General features: G+C 44.5%; 1 protein-coding gene and 1 long non-coding RNA gene across 2 annotated transcripts in view; both read right to left on the reverse strand.

Moving 5' to 3' along the window:
• The window catches only part of LOC105485175 (acid sensing ion channel subunit 2), a 1,135,324-nt gene that overhangs the window by 1,048,055 nt on the left and 63,009 nt on the right, over positions 1-24,260 (reverse strand). The window lies entirely within an intron of this gene.
• Positions 11,803-24,260, reverse strand: part of LOC105485173 (uncharacterized) — a 28,409-nt gene continuing 15,951 nt past the window's right edge. Inside the window, exon 2 of the long non-coding RNA XR_011615608.1 lies at positions 11,803-18,766. This is a non-coding gene — a long non-coding RNA (uncharacterized lncRNA). The remainder of the gene's footprint in view (positions 18,767-24,260) is intronic.

Raw genomic sequence — 24,260 nt, forward strand, 5'->3', positions numbered from 1 at the left:
GAATACCACCATCATTCTTCATAGAATTAGAAGAAAACAATTCTAAAATTCATACAGAACCAAAAAAGAGTTCACCTAGCCAAAGCAAGACTAAGCAAAAAGATCAAATCTGGAAACATCACACTACCTGATTTCAAACTATATTATAAGGCCATAGTCACCAAAATAGTGTGGTACTGGTACAAAAATAGGCACATAGACCAAAGAAATGGAATAGAGAATCCAGAAATAAACCCAAATACTTCCAGCCAATTGACCTTTGACAAAGCAAATAAAAACATAAAGTGGGGAAAGGACACCTTTTTTCAACAAATGTTGCTGGTATAATTGGCTAGCCACCTGTAGGAGAACGAAACTGGATCCTCATATCTCACCTTATACAAAAATCAACTCAAGATGGATTAAGGACTTAAACCTAAGACCTGAAACTATAAGAATTCTAGAAGATAACATTGGAACAACCCTTCTAGACATTGACTTAGTCAAGGATTTCACGACCAAGAACTGAAAAGCAAACACAATACAAATAAAGATAAATAGCTGGGACCTAATCAAACTAAAGAGCTGTTTTTTACAGCAAAAGGAAGTCTGGAGAGTAAACAGGCAACCTACAGAGTGGGAGAAAATCTTCACAACCTATACATCTGACAAAGGACTAATACCCAGAATCTACAACGAACTCGAACAAATCAGTAAGAAAAAAACAAACAATCCCATCAAAAAGTGGGCTAAGGACATGAATAGACAATTCTCAATACAAATGCCCAACAAACATATGAAAAATTGCTCAACATCACTAAGGACCAGAGAAATGCAAATTAAAACCACAATGTGATGCCACCTTACTCCTATGAGAATGGCTATAATCAAAACATCAAAAAAACAGTAGATGTTAGCGTGGATGCAGTGAACAGGGAACACTTCTACACGAACTAGTGGGAATGTAAACTAGTACAGCCACTACACAAAACAATGTGCAGATTCTTTAAAGAACTAAAAGTAGAGCTACCGTTGGATCCAGCAATCCCACTACTGGGTATCCATCCAGAGGAGAAGAAGTCATTATTTGAAGAAGATACTTGCATACACATGTTTATAGCAGCACAATTCACAATTGCAAAACCACAGAACCAACCCAAATGCCCATCAAACAAACAGTGGATAAAGAAATCGTGGTATATATATATGATGGAATAGTACTCAGCCATGAAAAGGAATGAATTAATAGCACTTGTAGTGAGTTGGATAAGATTGGAGACTATTATTCTAGGTGAAGTAACTCAGGAATGGAAAACCTAACATCGTATGTTCTCACTGATATGTGGGAGCTAAGCTATGAGGATGCAAAGGCATAAGAATGATACAATGGACTTTGGTGACTTAGGAGGAAGAGTGGGAGGGGAGCTAGGGATAAAAGACTACAATTACAGTGCAGTGTATACTGCTCAGGTGATATATGCACCATAATTTCACAAATCACCACGAAAGAACTTACTCATGTAACCAAATACCACCTGTACCCCAATAACTTATGGAAAAAATTAAAATACATATATATATATATATATATTTTAAAAAGCAATTTTATCTGTTTCCAAAACCTATACACCTTTCTTTATGCTGCTTCCAAACGTAAAAAGACCGCTGAGGGATTTTTATTACAGGCTGCTTTCTGCCCAGGGCAACCTTTCACAACTAGAATGCTAAAAGGAAGGAAGGTTTTGCCTACAGTCTTGATCATTGCATTCTGAGGAAGAGGGAAGCAGATGAATAAGAGGAAAGCAGGAGCATGCAACAAGTTAAAAAGTCAAGCTTAAGGACAAGAGAAGAGTAATCAAAAGTGAGAATTATAAAAGGAATTGCTTGGTTTGACTCTGAAAGGCCCTTCTCCCAAGTGGTAAAAATAATGCATACTGAGTGTTCACGATGGCCAGCCACTCTCCTAACACCTTTGTATCCTAGAAACTTACTTAATCCATCAACACTCTCGAGATACTATTAGAACTGTCCACAACTATAGGTGACAAAACTGAGGGCACACAGAGGTTTAGTATTGTTTTTCCTGTGGTCTTATACGAAATAGATTCGAGAACAGGAATTCGAGACCAGGCTCCTGGGTCTAGGTTCACACTCTTAACTACCGGACATGGTGCCTTTAGAATAACTGTGAGTGGGGAAGGCCTGGCTTAAGGAGATGAAAATCTCTAATTTGAGGTCCAAGATCCCTACCCTCAAAGGATTGAAGAAGTTGACAAACCACAGAGATAACATTGCGACCAACAGAGGCAATAGTCTTGAACCACTGGGTAATTAAGTCATTCATCTCTTTGTGCTCTCTATAAGCCACTGGTTCCCGGCCTTAGCTGCACATTAGAACCACCTGGGGAGTTCTTACAAAACGCTGCTGCCTGGGCCTCATGCCAGACTGATTGGATTGGAATGTCTTGGGATGGGTCCTCGGCATCCATGTTTTTTTAAGGTTCCCCAGGTGATTTCTAATGTGCCACCTGGGCTGTGAACCACTGATGCAGGTAACTGTGGATGAGGTCATCACTGAGTGGAGAGCCAACTCTGCCCGGCAGCTGAAAGCTTTTCACGTGACCTGCAAAGACATTCTCACAAAGGCTCTTCAGTATGCAAGCACCTCAAGGACAGGCACTGTGTCCCATACAATTATTTGGGTATCGTCCATGACATCTATCATGATGACAGCTGAGTCATGGAGCCAGGAACTGGCTGGGACCTCTCTGATCATTATACCCAGTGTTTTTGAATTCCAGGGACTTACAGAAGGGCCAAAGTGGACTGCTTTGGGTGGTTGGGCATGGAGGTGTGAGTCACTGGTTTGGTGAAGTTTCCAGGGAACTCGAAATCTGAGAAGGTCAGCGAGACTGCCCAGAAAACAACACACAATGTCTTCAGCTCCTCGGGACAGGTGGGGTTCCTTATTATCAAGCTCCAGCTCTGAGCAAAGCCCCCGTGTCTAACCTCAAGTCTGAGAGAACTAAAGTGACAGCACTAACATACCAATTTAGAACCGAAAGACGGGACGCTGCTGCCCTCAGGCCACCGCAGGAGCTGCCATGTCCTCTTCTCCTGGGCTATGTGAGCACGTGTCTGTCTGTCATGATAGACTTTAGGAACCCTCAAGAATAGGAACATTGTGTCACATTTCTTGGTATTTAATGCCACACAACCACACACCCAGTACACAGTGGAAAACTAATAAAGGTTTCCTTGGTAGAATAAATACTAGGGCCGACATGACTTGCTCTCTGAAGTCCTTCGTAGTGATAAGTGTTTACACAGAGGCCTGGGCATGTACAAGTATGGACTTCAGATGAAAGATATTGAAAAAAGAATAAAAATAGCCGACAGATGTGTGAAAAGATTCACATCCTTGCTAAAATGTAAAGGAAAGCAAATTTTTTTTTAAATGGAATTTTTTGACCTATCAAATTGACAAACGATTTGGATCAGTAATACTGATCCAGTAATACTGAAGGCTAACAGGAGTGTGGAAAAGAGACTGTTAGGGGAACATGAATTGGAATAGTTTTTTTCAAGGACTTGCTGCATGACCATTATAAGTATGAATACTTCAGCCCAATAATTTATTTCTTAAAAAAACTATCCAAAGAAGATTATTGGATACCTGTAGAAAATGCTGTTTATGATTTTTAAAATGGAAATAACTTAACTGTCTTTAAAAATAGGATTGAGTAAATATATTGGGGTACACCCACACAACAGAATATGCTACTGTTGTGAAGGATGAGGTAATCTTTAAATGACCAATGTGGAAAGACATCCATGATATGTTTTTAAATGAAAATCCTAGATTACAAAGTAACATGATTAATATGGTCAAATTTTTACCAGAATGGGAATCTTTATTATACAATATGGTACAGTAATATATAGATACATAGATGATAGACAGATGGATAAATGAAGTTATCTTCAAGGATAAACACTATCCTGTTAGTCCAGGTGCTGAGCTTATCTGAAGACATCCATTGACCATCACACATACGTCTCTGTTGTTTAATTTCTTTAACAATCTACACTGGTTGCTTGCTTTTACAATCCAATAAATCTATTTCTGTTTTAAAAGGAAGACCAAGAAGTGGAGGCATTAGTAAAAGAGGTTACAGTGTTCTGGGTGAACTCTAGCCCAAATTGGGTAGGGGTGGAGGACAGCCTCCACAATTCTCTTCTCAAGATTTCTTTCTTTGACACTAAGGTCTTTGTGGGCAGGAACCAGTAACGTATGATGGAAGGAAGAAAAGGACAGGGAAGGAAGGGAAAGAGAAAAGGGGACCAGGGATTAATTTTCAGGGTCTGCCTCTACCTAGGGTTTTTCTAGGATACAGGGAAGGACTTTCAGTGCCAACAGAAAAATCATAGGAAAATGGAGATGAGTTGGTCATCTTAGCAGGAGGAAGAGAGATGTCTATCTTTCCCTGGTTCAATAAGCTATTACAGCTTCCAACAGCCCATTCTGCAGCAAAAGAATTGGCTTCTAGATGTCAAGAAAGATGGATTCCAACCCCACCTCTGCCACCAAATAACTTTGTGACCTTTAGCAAAAACTCACCCTCCCAGGGCCTTAGCTTTTTCCTGCAAAACGAGGGAGTGGAACCAAATGATTTGAAAGTCCCATGAAGCTCTGTCACTCAGCAATGAGGACTTTGTCTAGACTCTGGCATTTTTCCAGTGGTGTTTCTGTATGAGAATGTTCATTGTTTCCTGACAGCAGACCTTTAGCGTTTCAAAAGTAAAGACGATGCCTTTCTGTTGATAGATGCCCCACCCCAGGCCTGGCATGCTGTTGGAGCTTCCTGAGTTGGCTTTCTGTCTAGTAGGCCCTCAGGGGAGCAGGTGGTGGCTGTCTTCCCTAACTCACTCCTGGACAGTCCAAGTGGGGCCTAGCTTGGCAGGAAGAACTTGATTACTGTCAAAGGCTTTTAGTAAGCAGGTGAAGTGTTTTAACTGGGAGAAGACAAAAGCAATGAGTGAAAAATCCATTAGCCATGCCACTCAAAGCCAAATGAAAGGAAGACTACAGTGTGCTAAAGCTGGCTCCCATTGACAAAGGAGAGTGGGCTATTCCCATCCCTCCGAACTTCACTTTCAGTGGTCATCTTGGTGGCTTGAAATCAGCCGTGATGGGAGTATTTACACTGCAGAGGCTGGCAAATGCTAAAAATTTAGGATTTCTTTCTCTCCTTCCCTCCCTCCCTCCCTCGCTCCCTGTCTCGCTCCCTCCTTCCCTCCCTGCTTCCTTCCCTTCCTTCCTTCTTTCTTTCCTTCCTTCTTTCTTTCTTTCTTTCTTTCTTTCTTTCCTTCCTTCCTTCCTTCCTTCCTTCCTTCCTTCCTCCTTCCCTCCCTACCTCCCTCTCTCTCTCTCTCTCTTTCTTTCTTTCTTTTTCTTCCTTTCTTTTTCTTTCAGAGAGAGATAAATTACCTGAGCATATCACTGACTGAGTTAGTTCAGGGAAGGAGGAAGCTCCTCCCAGCCTTGGGCTCCTTCTTGAAGATGCAGGAACAGCCTCAAACTGAGATACTGAGCTTCCCCTTTCTCGAGTGAAGCTAAGGGAGTCCCTCCATCCAGGGCTAGGCAAGTATCAGACGTCAAGTAATAGGAGATGAGGGGAGGAGAGGGAGGAGAAAGAGGGAAGACTAAGCACATGTTAACAGGCCTAAGCAACACATTCATACCTCTTTTAGCCATTCATTGTTCATCTGGGGTGGTAGTGAGTTCAAGCCCAACATAGCAGGTGTTCAAGCAACCATTTTTCATAATGATATGAAGACAGAGGGAGGCTTTGAAAGTAGAAAACCAAGAACTGTGGAGTAAGAGTGGTTTAGGCTTGAAGCCCAACCTGACCATAAACTGTCTGCTTGACCTCAGGTAAAATTATTTAATATCTCTGTGACTCAATGCCCAAATTTATTCCATGGTAATAATTGAAATTTAATTAATAGAATTTGTACATGCTTGGCCCATAGTAGGTATACTGGCTAAGTAGAATGTAGTAGCTGGATTATTAAAAAAGGTATCTGATACCTGACACCTGTATACTTTAGAGACAGTTTTTCAGCCTGACTATGAAGTTTGCAAAGCAATCTCCACCTTTGATGGGCATAAATTCCTCAGTGACTGTTCACAATCTCTAAGTTAAGCTGGTGCATGAACAAGTTTCACCTTGAAACTGACCATACCAATAAAGCAGTACCCACTGCTGACGTGATATTACAGCCCCCAGCAGTCTTCATTCAGGCCTAATGGGTACCCAAGCAAGTAGAAGCTGGGATCTTCTCTGAAGAGGAGATTATCAGGTTTGGGGAAGATGTGAGGATCTGCTTGAGACCTTCAAAACTTCTACCCATTTGGGCACATGATTCCCCTTCCCTCTTGAGCCACAGGTAGCTCATGGTACCTGCTAGAAACTCAAAGGAGGTTAAACCACATGGACTGAGGGGGAAAAGGTAAAGACAGAAGTCAGAGCTGGGACTTAAAGTCTCTGTTGATACACCGGGGAAAAGTTTCCAAGTCTCTACAAAAACAAGCAAGATCTGGAGGAGAACTCCACAGGCCCCCTGAGTCCCACGCAGCATAGAGATATAAAGTGGCCTCATCAAGACCGGGACACCTGCTCCTAGGAGGGTTTGCTGACCACTCCCTCCCACTCCCATCACATGGGAGAAAACAACAGCAAGGACACCAATAACCCTGGTCATCATGGCCACAAGCCAAGACAGTCTGTGCCATGTCTCCTCGTGTGCTAACTCCCTGCATACTCCACGATACCCACCTTGTTCTACAGGTGCTTTCTTAGGCTGGGGACTCTGACTCCAAGAGAGATTTGGGGACAGTGCCACAGAGGCAGAGTCTGGACTCCCACTCTTACAAAGCTGATGATGGATGAGTTGGGGATTCTTATCTCCACTGCTTGTAGTCCAAAACATGCTCCTCTAATTCCATGGCCCAGTCATCAACAGATTCCCTGAAACTTCAAGTTCTGAAGCTGTGGGAAGATATGACATACTTCTCAAAAGTCCAGAAGTCAGTAGGTCCCCTTTTGGCTTCTCAAGTATGCACAGACCCTTGTTATATGCATCACTCTGAGCGATGAACTGTAATTAGCCCAAACATCTCCATACCCCTGGACAGTATGTAGAATAGGGTACATAAATGATATATCCAGGTATTGGGATATGTCTAGGGGCTGCAAGGATGTAGGCCTAGATTCCCTGATCTGTCCCTTGGTCAATTACATAACCTTGAGGCATGTCACTGGCTCTTGCTGGGCCTCATCCTTCCCATATGTAACTTCTGTGGATTTTATCCATTTCTAGCCCAACACATCCACTTCTCACCATCTGCACTGTTCTCTTCTCAGACCATTTTTCTAGCCCTTTAACTGGTCTCCCTCATCCACTAACCTTCCCTATTGATGATCAGAGAAAAAAAAATTCAACAAGGACACTTATAAAAGAAGAGGGGGCAGGGGTAGAGAAAAAAGAAAAAATAGAAAATCATTACTTAGCCAGGCTTGGTGGCTCACACTTGTAATCCCAGCATTTTGGGAGGCCAAGGCGGGTGGATCACTTGAGGTCAGGAGTTCGAGGCCAGCCTGGCCGACATGGTGAAACACTGTCTCTACTAAAAATACAAAAATTAGCCAGGCATGGTGGTGCGTGCCTGTAATCCTAGCTACTGGGGAGGCAGAGGCACAAGAATTGCTTGAACCAGGTAGATGGAGGTTGCAGTGAGCCTAGATGGTGCCACTACACTCCAGCCTGGACAACAGAGTGAGACTCTGTCAAAAAAAAAAAAATCATTACTTATAGTCTCAAAGACATTTTCTAGCAAGTCGGGGGAGAGAAAGAAACAGAAAGATTCTGGCTAAGAAAAAAAAATGTCTCAGTGGAAGGATGAAGGTGTGACTTTTAAGAAAAAAGAAAATGGCAGGCGCAGGCTGACGAGAGGTGGCGAGAAACAGGACAGGGTGGGAAATGCAGAAGGGCAGGCACTGGCCACGCAGGCTGGGGACAGCTGGTTCAGTGTGAAAATGAAAGACAAAGAGCAGCTGTGCTTTGTGTTGAAAGGAAGCTAGGGGCTTTTTGTGGCAGGGCAGGCTTTGGGGGGAGAAGTCCTTTCCCAGTCAGTAGTCCTGGTGCAGGGCTGGGGACACGAGTGTTGCTGCAGAGCTGTGAGTCCGCCTCAGCACCACTCTGAGCATCACAGCTCTGCCTCCCTCTCAAGGTGCCAGCTCGGTCTCCATCGTGTGGCTCCCAGACAGTCCCCATTTCAATGCTGAGCCCAGTTGCTGCAGCAGTCTGTTTAGAAGAAGGGCACTTGGGGGCTTGCTGTGCTGTTTTTAAAAAAACCCTGTGAAGAAGGCTGTGTTTCCCTATATTTTATGAATAAGGAAACTGAGGCCAGATAAATTTTTAAGGTGATACAGTCAGAATGTGGCAAAGCCAGCATACAGCCAGCTGCTAGTGTTTTGATAACTTGAATTTTTACCCCGGTTCTAAAAGCAATATATTCTTAGAATGAAAAATACACAAACTAATAAAATAAAATGAAAGTCACCTATAACCCTCTACATAGAGAGGAATAAAAGTTTTGTATATTTCTTTCTAGTCTTTTTAATTAATTCCTCAGCATATTATTTTTACTTACTTATAAAAGGGGGATTGTATTACAAGAGTCATTGCAAAAATCTTCACTTCCTGTGATGGATGATTTGTCTCAGGCCTGTGTATATTCTTGATAAACTGGTTTTATTTGTTACATAGCAATACATCATAGGGCTACACCATAATTTATTTGGTCTTTTTTCTACTCTTGGACATTTAGGTTTCTTCCCACTTTGAGGCTTAGTGGATAATTTAAGAAATGTTTTTTAACTGTGTGTGCCCTGGTACTAAATTTTGTAATCTCAAAGAGAGGTCAGCATAGACATGTAGAGTCAATGAGAAAAAATATACATGGAAAACCATTATGCCAGGTAACATACTCACAGATCAAAAAACCAGGAGGTGATAGGAGAAAATGAGATGAATGCAACTCGGTGGGATTCAGCAAACTTTCATGGAGTAAATGACATTTGATTTAAAATAGGGGTCAGGAAACTTTTTTTATAAAGAGTCATACTGCAAATATTTGAGATTCCACACACTCTATAGTCTCTGTTGCAAGTATTCAACTCTGTCATTGTCGTATGGGGCCTAGTGTGCCCACCCTATTGTAATCACCTCCAAAAGCAGCCACAGACAATACAAAAGAAATGTACAAGTATGTCTATGTTCCAATAAAACTTTATTTTCAAAAACAGGCAATGGGCTAGATTCGGCCGACAAGCTATAGTTTGCTGATCCCTGATTTGCACACCCAAAGTAGAATAGATTTTGTTATGACCTCATCAGAGGGAAGACTGTAGGGAAAGTTAGATATTTTATGGTTGGCTAGTATAGGTTGTGGCCCAACCATATGGGGCCTGAGAGCCAGGTTGTGGGATGCCAAAAGTCTATGAACTTTGTGTAGCAGACAGAATCCATTAATTTTTATGGAACCATTTTCAAGTATCAGGGACCTATAATGTTCCCAGAATGACTAGCACCTCTGAGAAATGATAGGAAGGAATCCTAGAAACCTAGAAAGACTGATTTTGACTTATCTATTTTGTTTTTTGTTTTCTTGCTTTTCTCCATTAGCATCTTATAATTCACTCAGCTTGTCTATCTGGAAATCAAAAGTTATCCAGTTAAAAGAAATGGGGGTTGGGGAGACAGTGGGAGGGGAAGGAGCTGTTTGCTGGCTGCCTCTCATTGGACTGTGAATCTCAGGGCCTGTGACTGAGTAGAGGGAAAGCAGCTGGCCACCCAGGTGTGTGAAGTCAGCCAACTCCCTGGGCTGAAGAACAGGCCACCTTCTGGGTAAGGCTCCAAATGCCTCTCTCCATCTGGACTGTCTGCACATGCAGCCAATATACGGCCTTCAGTTCCTTCTCTCTCCACAAACCTCATCCTGGTCTAAGACACTGGCTCTAAGACACTGTTGGGAGATGAGATTTCATCTCCCAACAAGTAGCATTTGCATCACTTGGGAACTTGTTAGAAATGCCAAAATCTCAAGCCCCAACCCAGACCTACTGATCAGAAACTCTGCAGTGTGAGAACCAGCAACCTATATTTTAACAAGACCTCTAGGGGATGGTGATACACACTGTATTTTGAGAACCACTGGCTAGGATCTCTGTGTTGCCATTAGGGCTCTGTCCCAAGAGGCTAGGCACTGAACTAATGAACACTGCATGCAATGTAATTCTAATGATCCCCAAATCTACTTATTATTGCCCTTTAATAAATACAGACACTGAGGCTCTGACATGTTAAGGAATTTGATTTGAACCTGGGTCATTTTTATTTCAAACTCCACACTATTGACCACTCTGCTCTAGCACCTTCTCTTTATGAATAGGACTAGGAGGTCTGTCTTTAGAAGTGTACTTTTCCAAAGACTGTCATAATTTATTTTCTTAATAACATTCACTGACCACCTCTCCCATTCCAGACCCTATCCCAAGGTATAGCATATATTACTAAGCTCCATTCTAGTCCAAGCCCTGCAAGTATGTAATTTGCTTTAGCACCTGCAGAGCAGAAAACACTACTTAGGAAGGTAGCATTACTTGTTTCAGGGCCACTGTAGCTCTGAGCATTATAAAGTTTCAAACGTGGGTGCCTTGCTGGCTCAAGTAATCGGAGTGTGGCTTTCTTTTTTTTTTTTAGACGGAGTCTCGCTCAGCCACCCAGGCTGCAGTGCAGTGGCGCAATCTCGGCTCACCGCAAACACCATCTCCCGGGTTCAGGCGATTCTCCCGTCTCAGCCTCCTGAGTAGCTGCGATTACAGGCACCTGCCATCATGCATGGCTAATTTTTGTATTTTAGTAGAGACAGGGTTTCACCATGTTGGCCAGGCTGGTCTTGAACTCCTGACCTCAGGTGATCCGCCCGCCTCAGTCTCCCAAAGTGCTGGGATTACAGGTGTGAGCCACCGCGCCCGACCAGAGTGTGGCTTTAAAGGGAGGAAAACGCTTTGGGAATGGACCACGTGCTTGTGGGAGAGAAGAAGTCAGCAGCCTGGGGAGAGCTTGAGAGGCATGGTGAGCTGAAATATGGAGGGTCTGGGCATCCAGCTGATTGAACTTCAGGTGGCCTGTGTGTCACAAGCCCTGCTGCAGACTCCCAAGACCTCCCATGGCTCTGATGCAGATCATAGAAAAAGCCTTCTCCCAACGTCCAAGGTTTGAGATCAATTTCTTCCTAATTGGCTGTGTGGCCATGGATAAGTCATTGGCCCTTTCCGAAACTCAGTTTCCCCACTGGTACAAGACTCAATCAGTGGGTTTCAAACACTTTTTAAGTTGCAGAAAGCTTTATCTAAATAATATCTGACACCAGGTTCCAATACATTAAATAGATAATAAAGGTAGTTGCTCTAGTTAATTGGAGGAAGGGAAGGGAGGAAGTGAGGAGCTGAAAACCATTAGCCTTTCCTGACTCCCTGCAGTATATATGGCACCATATGGAAGCTACAACAGCCCACCCAATCTAGCCCCCATCACCATGTGATATCTCCTGTTACTCTCTGCCTTCCTCCTCTCCAGCCTTCTTTCTAATCTTCACCCATCCCAGTCACACGTCCTCCTTAGAGCCTCTGCACTGGCTCCTCCCTTGGTTCAGAATGCTCTTCCTCCAGACATCCTCACCTCTTTCAAGTCTTTTTCTTTCTTTCTTTTTTTTTTTTTTTTTTTTTTGAGACAGTCTTGCTGTCACTCCAGCTGGAGTGCAATGGCGCCATCATGGCTCACTGCAACCTCCGCCTCCCAGGTTCAAGAGATTGTCTTGCCTCAGCCTCCCAAGTAGCTGGGATTACAGGCATGTGCAACCATGCCTGGTTAATTTTTTTTTTTTTTTTTTTTGTATTTTTAGTAGAGACTGGTTTTCACCATGTTGGCCAGGCTGGTCTCAAACTCCTGACCTCAGGTGATCCACCCATCTTGGCCTTCCAACGGGCTGGGATTACATCCGTGAGCCACCGCACCCAGTCCTCTTTCAAGTCTTTTGCTCACATGCTGCCGGCTCCATGAGGCTTAGTGTGCCCACCCCATTAAAATTACAGCCCTCTTCACTCACTAGCACTTCCAATCCCCTCTCCCTTCACTTTACTGTTTTTCCTTTCTCCAAGCTCTTATCACTTTCTACCTTCATATCTACCTTTTATTGTATATATAATTTATGGCCAGCCTCTCTCTGCTGGAGGCAACATCCTGAAGAAAGCATATCCCAGATGCCTAGAGAAGTGTCTCAGAACGTAGTAGGCCTTCCATACATAATTGTTGTTATGAAGAATGGAGTTTTGAGAGCTCTCATTGTTCATAATTTGTCTTCCCATGTGGCCACCCAACCTAATATGTGCTTCCACTGCCCTGAAACTCATTCATTTTGTCTGGTGCAGAGCTAGAGTCCTAAGGGCACCAAAACCCAGCTCGTCTTTCTGATTCCCTGAGGCTCAGAGCAAAGCCACTTGCTTGCTTCACACCTTCAACATCCTTGTATTATAGTCAGAGAGTGAGAGAGGAAGAGTGGGAAGGGCACAGAAGCAGGGCTGGAAAAGCGAGAAGGTAGGAGGAGGGAGGAGAGGGCAGGCAGTGCTATTATGGGCAACTTAGCACACCAGCACCTGCCATGGGCCAGTTCTGCAGCTGGGCATTTCTCATGGGCTGTCTCATTTAGCCTCCTGAAAACACTGTAGATTGCAGGTGATAACTAAGGAGGTGAACCCCAGAGAAGTGATGTAAGTTGCCCAAGATGGTCCCACGAGAAAGGGAGTACCTGGGATTCAGATCCAGGCCATCTGGCTCCAGAGCCTCCTCTTTCCTCTCTACCAGTATTACCCACGGAGCCACAGTAGAGACGTGCTGAGTCTTTCTCAGGGAGATGTGAAAGAGGCCAGGAATCCACTGTGTGTAGCTCTGCTTTCTCTGCCTCATTCCTCTCCTGCAGCCACATGCTCTGGTCTGCAGTGCAGGGACCTCTGGCCCTGGGCTCCTCTCCTGTGATGGAGCCCTGGAAGGCAGCTGTGCTCATGGTCCTTGCAATCAGAGTCCCTGCAATAACCTAAGAGAATGTTTGCCTACGTCATACCCTCTCCCTTTGGTGCCCGCGGAGGCTGTGAAGCCAGCAACATGACTTTGTCTGGCTAAGCTTTGGGGCTGATTGAAAGTCTTCAGAACCTGCGCTCCTCCGGTGCTGCTCTTCCTGGAAACGGTTACCATGGAACACAGCCACGATGCAGCCTTCACTGTCAGAACTAATGAAAGTCAGAAAGCTATTAGGGGAAGAATTTTTTTCCTCCCTCCCTCCTGCACATAATTCCACTCTTCGGTGAGGTGTTTGCATGGCTGCCCTGTTTGTGAGATGTTAATTGCATCCTCATTGAAATTCCTTGCCCACTGCCATCACCTCCTTTTGAGCTCCAGCCCTGAAGCTGGCCTTTTTGAGATAATGAAGCTAAGTGACCACAGAGAGTGCGTCCCAGCCTCTCTGAAGAAGCATGCATCTTATCAGGCCACATCACAGCTGAAAAACATTCTATGGCTCCCAGCGACCCCAGAACATGGCACTCAAGGCTCTCAGAGCCAGGTCGCAGTTGCACTTTGCATGCTTCCTTCTTCCTCCAGGGCATCCTGGGTTAAAGTCCTCCAGGGCATCCTGGGTTAAAGTCACAGAGGGCCAGCTCTACTCCCTGATGACATCTTCACATCTCTGTGCCTCTTAGATCCCTATGGCTTCTGTTCAGAATGCCCTCCTCCTGGTCTCTCCATTTCACCAACTCTCAGTGTACAGCTACACTGGCCACCTTCTCAGTAATACCCTCCATCCCTAGAGAAGAACAGGTCCAGGTATACCTATGGCTCCTCCCTGTTCCCCAGGTCACATGTCTCATCACAACTATTTGCTGCAAACCTGCCTTCCTCTCTAAACAGTGAGGTCCTTGAGAGCAGAGGCAGGCTGATTCATCCCTCAATTCCCAGAGCCTAGCACTGTGCCTGGAGCTTCACGGATGTCCCATAATGCCACTGCTTCCTTGTTCCTACTCCACCTGTTAATAGAAGGAAAGTAAACACAGCTGAGCCCATGAGGGGGCGAAAGAACATAGAGAATATAATGATGGATTGCTGTGTAGACGCTACTCACTCTCTACTGCCCAACCCATTACAGAGACACTGAAAAAGAAAAGCCAGGTCTGGGGCCCTAGGAGCTCATTCTGGCTGGTATTTATAGCAAGGTAATTAGCTCCCTTCCCTAGCACCCCTGGAAGTGCTGGGAGACAATCTAGAAGCAGCAATGAGGAAAGCAACATAAAGGGATTGCCATAGAAACATGGGGAGGGGGTTGGGGGTACTCGGGGGAAACAGAAGCAGCCCCCAGCACTTTCTGTGTCTCTCACCTGTTAAGTGCAGGAACTCAGTCCTGAAAGGAAGATTTCCTAGGGGCAGTCTCGGGGATCTTCTTTCTGTGGCCAAAGGGGCCCCTCCTCCATACAGCCTAGGCTTGACAGGCACTATCTGGTCCCACCCCAGCAGACCCTGGATCTGCAAGAAAAGTCTCCCAAGTTCTCCTACCCTGAACTCCTGGAGAAGCTTATCCTCATCCAGATAACTGAAACTTCCCTGCCAGAGGTGGAGAAGGCTGGAGGCAATTTTCCTGCCTAGTAGTGATGCAAGGGAGTTATGACAATGGACTGGATCCTTTCCACCTCAGTACCACTCATCCGGACTCCTGCAATCATGGTCTAACTGCTCATTCCTTCTGCGTTCTCACCTCCATTCAGTTGAATCTCCACATTTCCACATTTAGAGTGATACTTCTAAAATGCAATTCTGATCATGTTATTTTCCTGCTCAAAATTCTTCAGCAGGTCCCCACGGTTTTCAGGATAGAAATTCTTACAATTTTGCATGGAATGCAGGCTCCATGAAGCTTTGTCTCTCTGGCCACTGCCCACTCCCTCCCCCTAGTATGAAGCCCATGCAATTTTCATCTCAGTCATACTAAGCATCATGTGGTTTTCCAAACTCTGCTCTCTCTTGCTTTGGGATCTTTGTCCATGCTGTTCTCACTCCCTCCCTCCCCTTCAAACTCCTCCTCACCTTTTAAGTCTCTGCTCTAGGACCACCTCCTTTCAGAGAAGGCTTCTCGACCTCCCAAGTAGACCAGGTAGCTCACTTGTTGCTCCATTGAAACTTCTGTGTTCCAACCTAGTGAATCTCAAGGTGAGTCAGAATCACTGGGCTTCCTCATAGCCCGTCCAACTGTATGTCAATTCCTCGTAGGCAGAGTCACATTTTCTTGATTTCTGTACCCTAATACCTAACACAGGACTAACTTCCAAATATGTCACAGGGTTGGCACTAGAATGAAGTGAGTGAGCCACCCAGGGTGCAGAATTTAAGGAGATGCTCTCAAGTTTGTGCAAGACAGGCTGGCATGAATTGTCATAAGGGGATTTTCACCCCTGTTCTTTTGCTTGTCAGGTCACAGCAAGTCCTAGGTGGGTGAAAGGGCATCAACGATTTGGGAGATTGATAGAGGAGTCTGTGCTTTTCTGGAAGACCTTGACTTACTAGCTCCATACAACACTGAAAAGCATCTTCCACTTTACCAGAATTTCTATGGAAATCTCCAACTTCTTGCATGTAGGGTAAGATAGGGAAGATGTATCCCTACTTAAATGCACTATCATGAACTCCTGAGCTGATGGCTTCTACACTTCGCCAAAGTGGACTCTTAGGAATACTGTATGTGTCTACCATGGAAGACACTTCTAGACATAGGTATTGCTATATTCAAGAGCTATCCACCTAGCTTTCTGTAATATGCAAAGATAGTTTCTAAAAGGGACCATTAACAGCCTCTTGAAAGGAGAAGAAAATACCACTAAACCTATGATGCACTACCAGCGACATAACATAAAATCACTCAGATTCCTCACCACACAACTCCAGGGAGCACCTTCATATAGGGTGCAATGCCAATTGTGCCCCTGGATTTGTGCAATGTGGTGGCCATTTCCCCATAATCCCTCAGCTATACATCAACTCAGCGAAGCTTCCCTGGCACTAAACTCAAAACACTCAAAAACATCCTTACCATCATCCACAGTGAATGAGAAAGGGGAACAAACTCAGCGCTGGTGAGCTGGCTCCACACTCCACAAATGGTCAGCTTCTCTCACTTTCCAACTGGAGGACCTTAAACCAAATCTCTTTAATCTCCTCTGTGAATGTGAGGCCCTATGTTGGGTTCACAAAAGAACATTAGCCTGAGAGGTACCTGCAGAAGGAAGGATGGGCAGCCCCTCTAAAGTCACCTAGGTGAAGGGAGAGTCTTGCCTCACAGGAGGCAGAAAGAGATTATGAGATTTAACAAATGCGTCAGAGACCCTGGGTGCCTTAGGTTCACTTACTTTGATCCCTTCAGTTTTCAGACATAGGAACTGAATGGAGCAATGAATACAGTCCTGCCCAATATCACTGAATGAATTAGCAGCAAAGATGGGCCCTATGTTGCCAGACCAGGGCTTATTCAGACACACAGTTGCTTTATTTTAGTGATGGAGTGGGTCTGACTGATAGCTTTTGTAGATCTTTATTCAGAGTCAGCTGGAAAAATTAGTCCCTGCTCGCTGAAGATCCTCCCATTCCTAGAGTGAAGACTCCCTCCTTCTAAAAAGGGGCCAAGAGACAAGGAATAAAGTACCTAGTAAGGCTTTGCCAAGCACCTCTATTGGCATCTATCTGAATTCCTGGCATAGAGCACAGGAAGAGATGCATACCTTATGGAGCCAAGCTTCCCTAAGTGAGCTCCAGGGGCCGATTGCACTGAAACCCCCTGGGGACTTGTTGAAATGTGGCTTTCACAGATGCACCCCAGATCTACTAAATTAGAGCCTAGGGGTGGGAGGATACCATTAACAAACTCCACATGGGATTTTGGCACACAATAAAGTTTGAGAACCAACACCCAGACATTATAGTGGTAAGAAGGAACCTAATGGGTATCAGATATCTACTAAGGCACTGTGCTAGGCACTAGATAGATAGATAAATAGATATCCTTAGAAGTGATAGAAAAGGCAGAAACAGACATTATTTCTTTGCCACACTTAGGGAAGCTTTGCACCAGAGGGTATGCATTTCCTCCTTGGTTCTATGCCAGCAATTCAGGTAGATGCCACCAGACGGTGCTGGAAAGAGATTTCCCCAAGCACAGGAAATTAAGACAATATTCTTGGGCCCTTGGGTCATTGGATAGTGCTGAGAATGGCATCTAGAACGCACTACCTCAAAATCCTTCTCAAAGGGAGGGAATGCGTCCTTGAACTTTCACCCAATTTCCTACTCTCAGCCCTTAAGGCTCTGCCCAGAATTTCACTAATTACAATTTGCTGTATCTTTTCCCCTCTTAAATTAAATTTTACCCTCTCTTCTCAAAACTTCTTGTGTCTTAACACTCTTGCTACATTCTTGGCTCTGCCACTTACTGGTTATATGACCTCTGATAATTTGTTTTATCTCTATAAGCCTCAGTATTTTATATATATAAATTGGAGATAATAGTTCCAGAGTAGTAGCAAGTATTAGAGATAATTGTAGAAGCTCAATAAATGTTTAATCTTTTCCGTACTTAACCTCATTTTCAGAATGACAATCCCCTGTTTAAGAAACCCCAGTGGCTTTCTGGTCTCATTTGCTTCTCCATGACCCAAACTGTCCAATTTAAGTTCTCATCGCATCTCACTCATGTCTGCCTCTGGGCCTTTGCTCATGCTGTATCTTCTACCTAGGATGCCCTCATACTTTCATCCACTAATACAAATCCCAGCATGCTTAAAGGTCTTTCTCAAGTTCTTCCTGCTGGTTTAGGGTACATTCTGAAAGTGCAGGCTAACAGACTCTTCTGTCCCCTCTGCTCCTTCAGGCACTCTCCACGCACGCTCCACTCTACCTCCTGGAGATGAGAACATTAGAGTCATGGAAGTCAGTGATCTCTAGGTATTGGAATTTTATGTACAGAATTTTTTATTTTTTTTGAGGACCAGCACGAGGCCGCCACCTTTTATTTTGCCAGATGAGAATATATTATTAAATCTTGCATTCTAGTGTTCCCATCATATCACAAAATAATGACATTTTAATAAAATAAAAGTTACAAAGGGAAAAAAAATCTCATACAGAAGTATTGTCCTTTAAATGGAATAAATTCCACTTCATAAAATGCTCACTGCATTGCCTGTTTTTTGCTCCTTTTGTCCTGGACTGATAAAAATACTATCAAAGGCCAGCTTCTGCAAAAATTCGGGTGAGTCCCCCAATCCACTCAATCACCTGTCCCTACCTCCTGGCAACATAATGACAACCTCCACAACAGTTTCCACTTACTGAACACTTGCTATGTGCTAGACCCTGTGCTAGGTACTTCATGCATTAGCTCACTAAATCCCTTTGTACAACCTCTTGAAAAACACATCATTACTGCTACCACTTTTAAGATGAGGCTTAGAAAATTTAAGTAACCAGCCCAGGTCACCATGATGGTAAAGCAGTTGAGTTATACTTACAGTAAAAGACAGTTTGACCCCCAAATCTGTGCTCCTTCTTCTACTTCATTTCTTGTCTCCTACAACGGGAAGAAGTTTTTGAATGCAGGAGCATAAGGAGATATGCTTCTCTTTCTTTGTATAGTCCATACTCACAGCATTCATTGATTCATTGATTCAACCAATATTTATGAAGCACCAGTGCTCTGGCAGGTGCTGTCCTAGATGCTGAAATACAATGTTAACAAGGGGAGACAGAAGTTTTGCCTTCATAGAGGGTACACTATGACATGTATGCACATGCCAAATGGTGATCAAAAATGCAATGCCTTGTTAGTAACTCCTTGCTCAATTCCAAGGGCTTTTAAAATACCAAGGCTATAGCCAGGTGGGTACAGATGTTAAAACATACCCTGGGCCCCTCCGGGCTCAGTAATTATCTGGTTCTTATATACTGCCTGTCTTTGCTATGGAAATTTATGAGCCAAAGGCTCTTTTCAGACTGGAAAGCCCCTGAACTCCAACTCCACTTGCTTTATTAGAAAAAGGAACGGAATTTAAAAGGGACAGATGCAGGCTTGGTTCTATACCTTAAAATATACTTCCCTCACTGCTCTGCTTAACCCCAGGTCCCCAGGTCACCCAGCCTCCAAGCCCCCAGTTGCTGCAGAGAAGATCACTCTCTTCAATGACTCATTTTATCCCCTCAGACTCACTCCGATCTTACACCGCTTCACATCTGCTCTCCCCTTTCTCAGATTCCTTGTGACCTCCACCTGCCTTTTTCTAACAGCTCCAGGGTGATGGTCCAGATCACTCTCTATGTCACCATTTCAGACAGCCTAGCAGTCGTGGCTACTGTTTATTTATTCATTCCTTAATACCAAGCAGTTCCTCAGTCTGCTCATTCCCAGCTGTCTTGGTTTCTGCAGGACAATGTTCTGAACTCACTAACCTCACACCTCGGACCTCTGACCAGAGCCTCATCACATCACTGGCATACAGATCACACCACAGTCTGATGGAAGCTTCACAGCACTAGGACTGACACACCAGTCATTGCTGGAAGGGTCTTCACAGAGTCTACCAGTGCTATTTAATGAGAGCTCTACTGACATCTTAGGTGGAGGGCCAGGGAGATGGGGTGTGTGATTTCACCTCGTGTGGAGCTCCCTTGTATGGCAAGGAGACTTAAGCATCCTTGTCCTTCTTCCCTGAAAATAAATCCCAGGGACAGCCAAACATGTGCCCACACATTCCCAAATGCCCGTAGGAGAGAACAAGTTGAGAAGCACAGTGCCTATTGTATTTCTAAATGAAGTAACTTTTCCAAGGTTATTGAGTAAGTCAGCTGCAGACCTGGTGTTCCGATGGGTGATAGGCTATAGGGTGTAATGGGAAGTGCACTGGAGTAAGAATCAGACCTTCTGACAACCATGTCAGTTGTGGTATAGGGGGCTGGGATTGGGGGAGGGGCAGTTTGAGAAACTCAAAAGTGTAGAATTGGAACCAATTATTCAGCCTTCCCTCCATCTGGAAAAGCTCCCTTCACAGGTCTGTCTAGCACATACCTTGGAAGAAATAGCATTTGGTTTCTTTATAAGGTAACTCAACCCAAGAAGGAAAAATAGTACTTAAGGTGGACTAAGACACCACCCATCTACTAAACTCTGGCAACTTCCTATAGACTCTGAGTAATGGGCCACTCCCCACATCCACACTCCCCATTCTGGGCTGGGGCCCCAAGAGTACTCAGCCATAGGGACTATGGCCTCTCCAAACAGGAGCGGTCTTGGCTACCCAGTCCCCACCTCTTCCGCTCTTATTCCTTATCCATGCCCACTTCTGCCTGTGGGCTTTGGAAGGCTCCAGGAGAAAACTTCAGGCTCAGCTGGGAGGAGCTAGCAGTCTTTCCATCCCCCTTGGCATTTGGGTGACGTGTAAATACTGGACTAGGGCCAGAAGCTTGAGTTGCTCCATCAGCCTGCCTGGTACTTTCCAACCTGGTCCTCAGTTCTTTCCACCAAGTGTAGACCTGAAGATGACTGCAGGTCTTTCAATCCTAAAATGTTCCATTTAAGAATATTCTTCAATGAAATACCAACTCCAGTCCCAGATCAAGACCCCTTTAGTAACTAATCATCCAGCCCTTGTCCACATTGCCAATCTCAAAAGAGACCTGAGATAAAATCTCAACCTCTTTGTGCTCTAGTTTGTCTTCTCATATAATCCAATTGTCTGGAACTTCTTAAAGGCCTTGTGAAGACGTGATAACCACATCCAGGAGGGAGCAGTTTATGTAAAAACAAGAGGGGATGAGTGAGTCAAATCTAAATGGCCTCGGGCATTTCTGCCATGTCCCTGGCAGGTGATGATTGAGGCAGGGGGCCTGTAGGAGGTAGTTCCCCAGGTTTGGGGCTGGTGCCCACAGACTTGAGTGGCAGTAGTTAGGGGTTACCCGGCATCTCCCCATTATGCAGCCAGGAACTGGGGAGTGGGAGAATCCCTGGCAGCTTGGGCCCATGACAGCTTTTCCTGAAGTGCTCCATGACAGGTCATTGCAGGGAAGGGAGATGATGAATGGTGAGATTCCACCACCACTTTTCTTTCTTAAGTGGAAAGCACTTGAAAAGAAGTGAATGAGAGAAAGAACATAACAGAACAGGTTTAAGAACATTCACCGGAACTAGTCCACGGCACTTTTGAATCAAAGTGAAAATGAGTTGAAGCTCTCATTGGGAGCTTGTCAGTCAACTTCCAAGAGGCAGTTGATACAGTGTAAAGAGTATGTACAGACTTTGGAATCAGATTCATATACAGATTGGAATCCAGCTCTGCATTTTATTAGCTATGTGACCTGGAGCAAGGTATTTATTTTGGCCTCAATTTCCTCATCTGTAGAGACTACAGTAGTGCATGTCCTATATGGATGAAAAGGGAAGACATTAAGGTTTTCCTTTCCCTACTTCCATGGGGGTAAGAGCTTAGAAGCAGCTCAGCGATATACTGTGGCGGTGGCAATGGTGGGAAAGGAAAGAAGATGCCAGGAAGGAACTGTGGGCAGAAAATTCTAGGGGTGGTAATGGATCCTGGACACCAGGTCTACACCAGTACACCCCCAAGATGAGGTCATGTGCAGTGAGCAGAAGTGTTAAACCTTTTGGCTCAGGGGCCAGTGTCAGGATCAAGAGGCAACACAGTGGAGGTTTCAGGCAAAGGGCTGGGAGGAACAGACTCATCAGTGGACAACTGGAAGGCAGAGTGGTATTGGCCAGATGTACTGGTAAACCAGTGAGAGGATAGACTGCTGGAGTAGTGATGGGCTCCAGCTCCTTTACCACAAGGCCACTTTTCTCTGTAGAAAGAAAGTTGGTGGAGTTCAGAGTAGCTTCTGAGTCATTAGAAGTTATTAAGTCCCGCCTTTGTTCCTCATGTCCAATGTCATTGCATTGCACCATGGAAGGGTTGAGTGGGAGGGAGTGGTAACTGGTCTGGCCCTGTAGGCACCCTATGGGAGCCACCTTGTTTTGCATCTCTGAGCAAAGCTTTGGAAAGAGACTCAAGTGTGATGCCTGACTTCTAGAGGCAGTAAAGAGAGGGTAGAAAGTAGACTCTCCCTTTCCCAGTCCACACAATTTGCCTCACTTTAGCTTTTAAAATAAATTTTATTATGCAATATTTGAGACATATAAATCACAATACAACTGGCAGCCATCCACCTACAACCCAGATTAAGAAATATAGCTGAAGCCCTCCATGGCTTTCTACATGACCATACTCTCCCCATTCTCCAGAAATCATCATGATCTGGAATTTAGGCTTTATTGTTCCCACAAATGACTTTATACTTTTATTACATATTTATTTATCCCTGGACAACATACAGAATTGCTTTGCATGTTTTCAAACTTTATATCAATTGTATCATAAAATATGCATATTTGACTGAGCTTGATTTTTCCCCCCAACGTTAGGTTTGTGTGATTTATCTGTGTTGACATATGTAGCTCTAGTTTATTACTTTTCCCTGCTGAAATGTCTGTTATTTCAGAACACCACAATTTACTTATTCATTCTTGTTCATAGGTAATAGAAGCTTTATTTTCCCAAAGTTTTTCTCTTACAAAATGCTGCTGGGAACATTCTCGAGCCTGAGTCCACACACGCATGAGGAGATAATGCCTTTTGCCCCATCCCTAACTCCTTCACCTTCTTTTCTAGCTTGCACCTTTCCCACACCCTGCACCCAAGCCACTCTGTTTGGGCTCCATGCTTAGACTCCTGTGGTCTAAGCAGTCTCTTGTTTCCCTGAACTGGTTTGGGAATTGCCAACTTGACTTTGCCTTTGGAAACTTTTCCAGAGATTCATATTTCTGTCCTCCAGCCTCAGACAAAAAGTGATGGGTTAGTGACCCATATCAAGCCCCACAAAGTCCTATGTGACTTGCCCCGGTTGTGCCAACTCCTTCCTGGCTCCCACCTGACCAGACTGTAAACTCCAAAAGGCAGGAATTGGGACTGACTTATTTCATGCTGTACCTCCAGTTCAGGCATAGGACCTGATACACTTTGAATATTTGTTGGCTGGATGACTGCAAGAATTAATGATCTATGGAGAAGGGATGTCAGATGATCAGGATTATGGATGCACTTAACTTGCAATTATCTCTACCTGGATGTCTCCAGGCCCCCACCACGGGTCCTTGGCTATTCTAGCTAATCTTATGTGGACTCTGGGCCTTTTATGAGCTAAGACCACCCATCACTTGGTGAGGTCTTCTCAGATAGGCAAAGACATCCAATCTCTCCCACATAGGATGAACCCTAGGGCCCCTAGTCATTTGGGAGCACATGAGGGGAACCACTTGCCATTGGTTGGTCTGAGGTACTCCTAATGGTGAACCCCTGGAGCCCTTACCCTGTAGAAGGCAGCAGTCCCCTTTCTCTGGTGAGGTTGCTTTTTAGTGCAGAGCACATGCTACAGTGGAAGCACCTGATGGCAAAGCCATACCTGAAAGCGGATATTGACAGGAGGAAGAAGAATGAACCATAAAGGGCTCTTCAACAAACAAGTAATAAAGAAGCATTCTAGTGGTTGTGGAGAGGTGGGTGGGACTGAGATGCAGACATGGGAAACTAGGGGCACTCTAGGCAAATAGCAAGTCACAGTAGGACAAAAACCACAAAGATGAATAAAGAGGATTTGCAATCAATCCTTCCACTGCCCCTTACTAATCTGAGACCTTGGCTAGGTCATTTAGCCTTATGTGATCACGGAAAACTACTATGTGTCCACTACAACCCATGACTACATGCCTCATATGGCAATTTCTAATTGAATCAGAGCATCAACTCGGGGTGCTCAAACTCAGACCTCACAGCCAGGCAGGCTGCATCCCAAGCAGGCACATTTAACTGCTGCATGACGCTGACTCCTCACTGGATTGTGATCCAGTGTGGTTCTTACAACATCCATGATTGACAGATGAGAATGATACATGGGAAACCAAGGCACACAGTCACACAGATAGTGAGGATGCTGCAATTCAAACCCAGGGTGTTCCATTGGGTTCC

This window comes from Macaca nemestrina, chromosome 17, assembly GCF_043159975.1.
Source record: "Macaca nemestrina isolate mMacNem1 chromosome 17, mMacNem.hap1, whole genome shotgun sequence".
Taxonomy (NCBI): domain Eukaryota; kingdom Metazoa; phylum Chordata; class Mammalia; order Primates; family Cercopithecidae; genus Macaca; species Macaca nemestrina.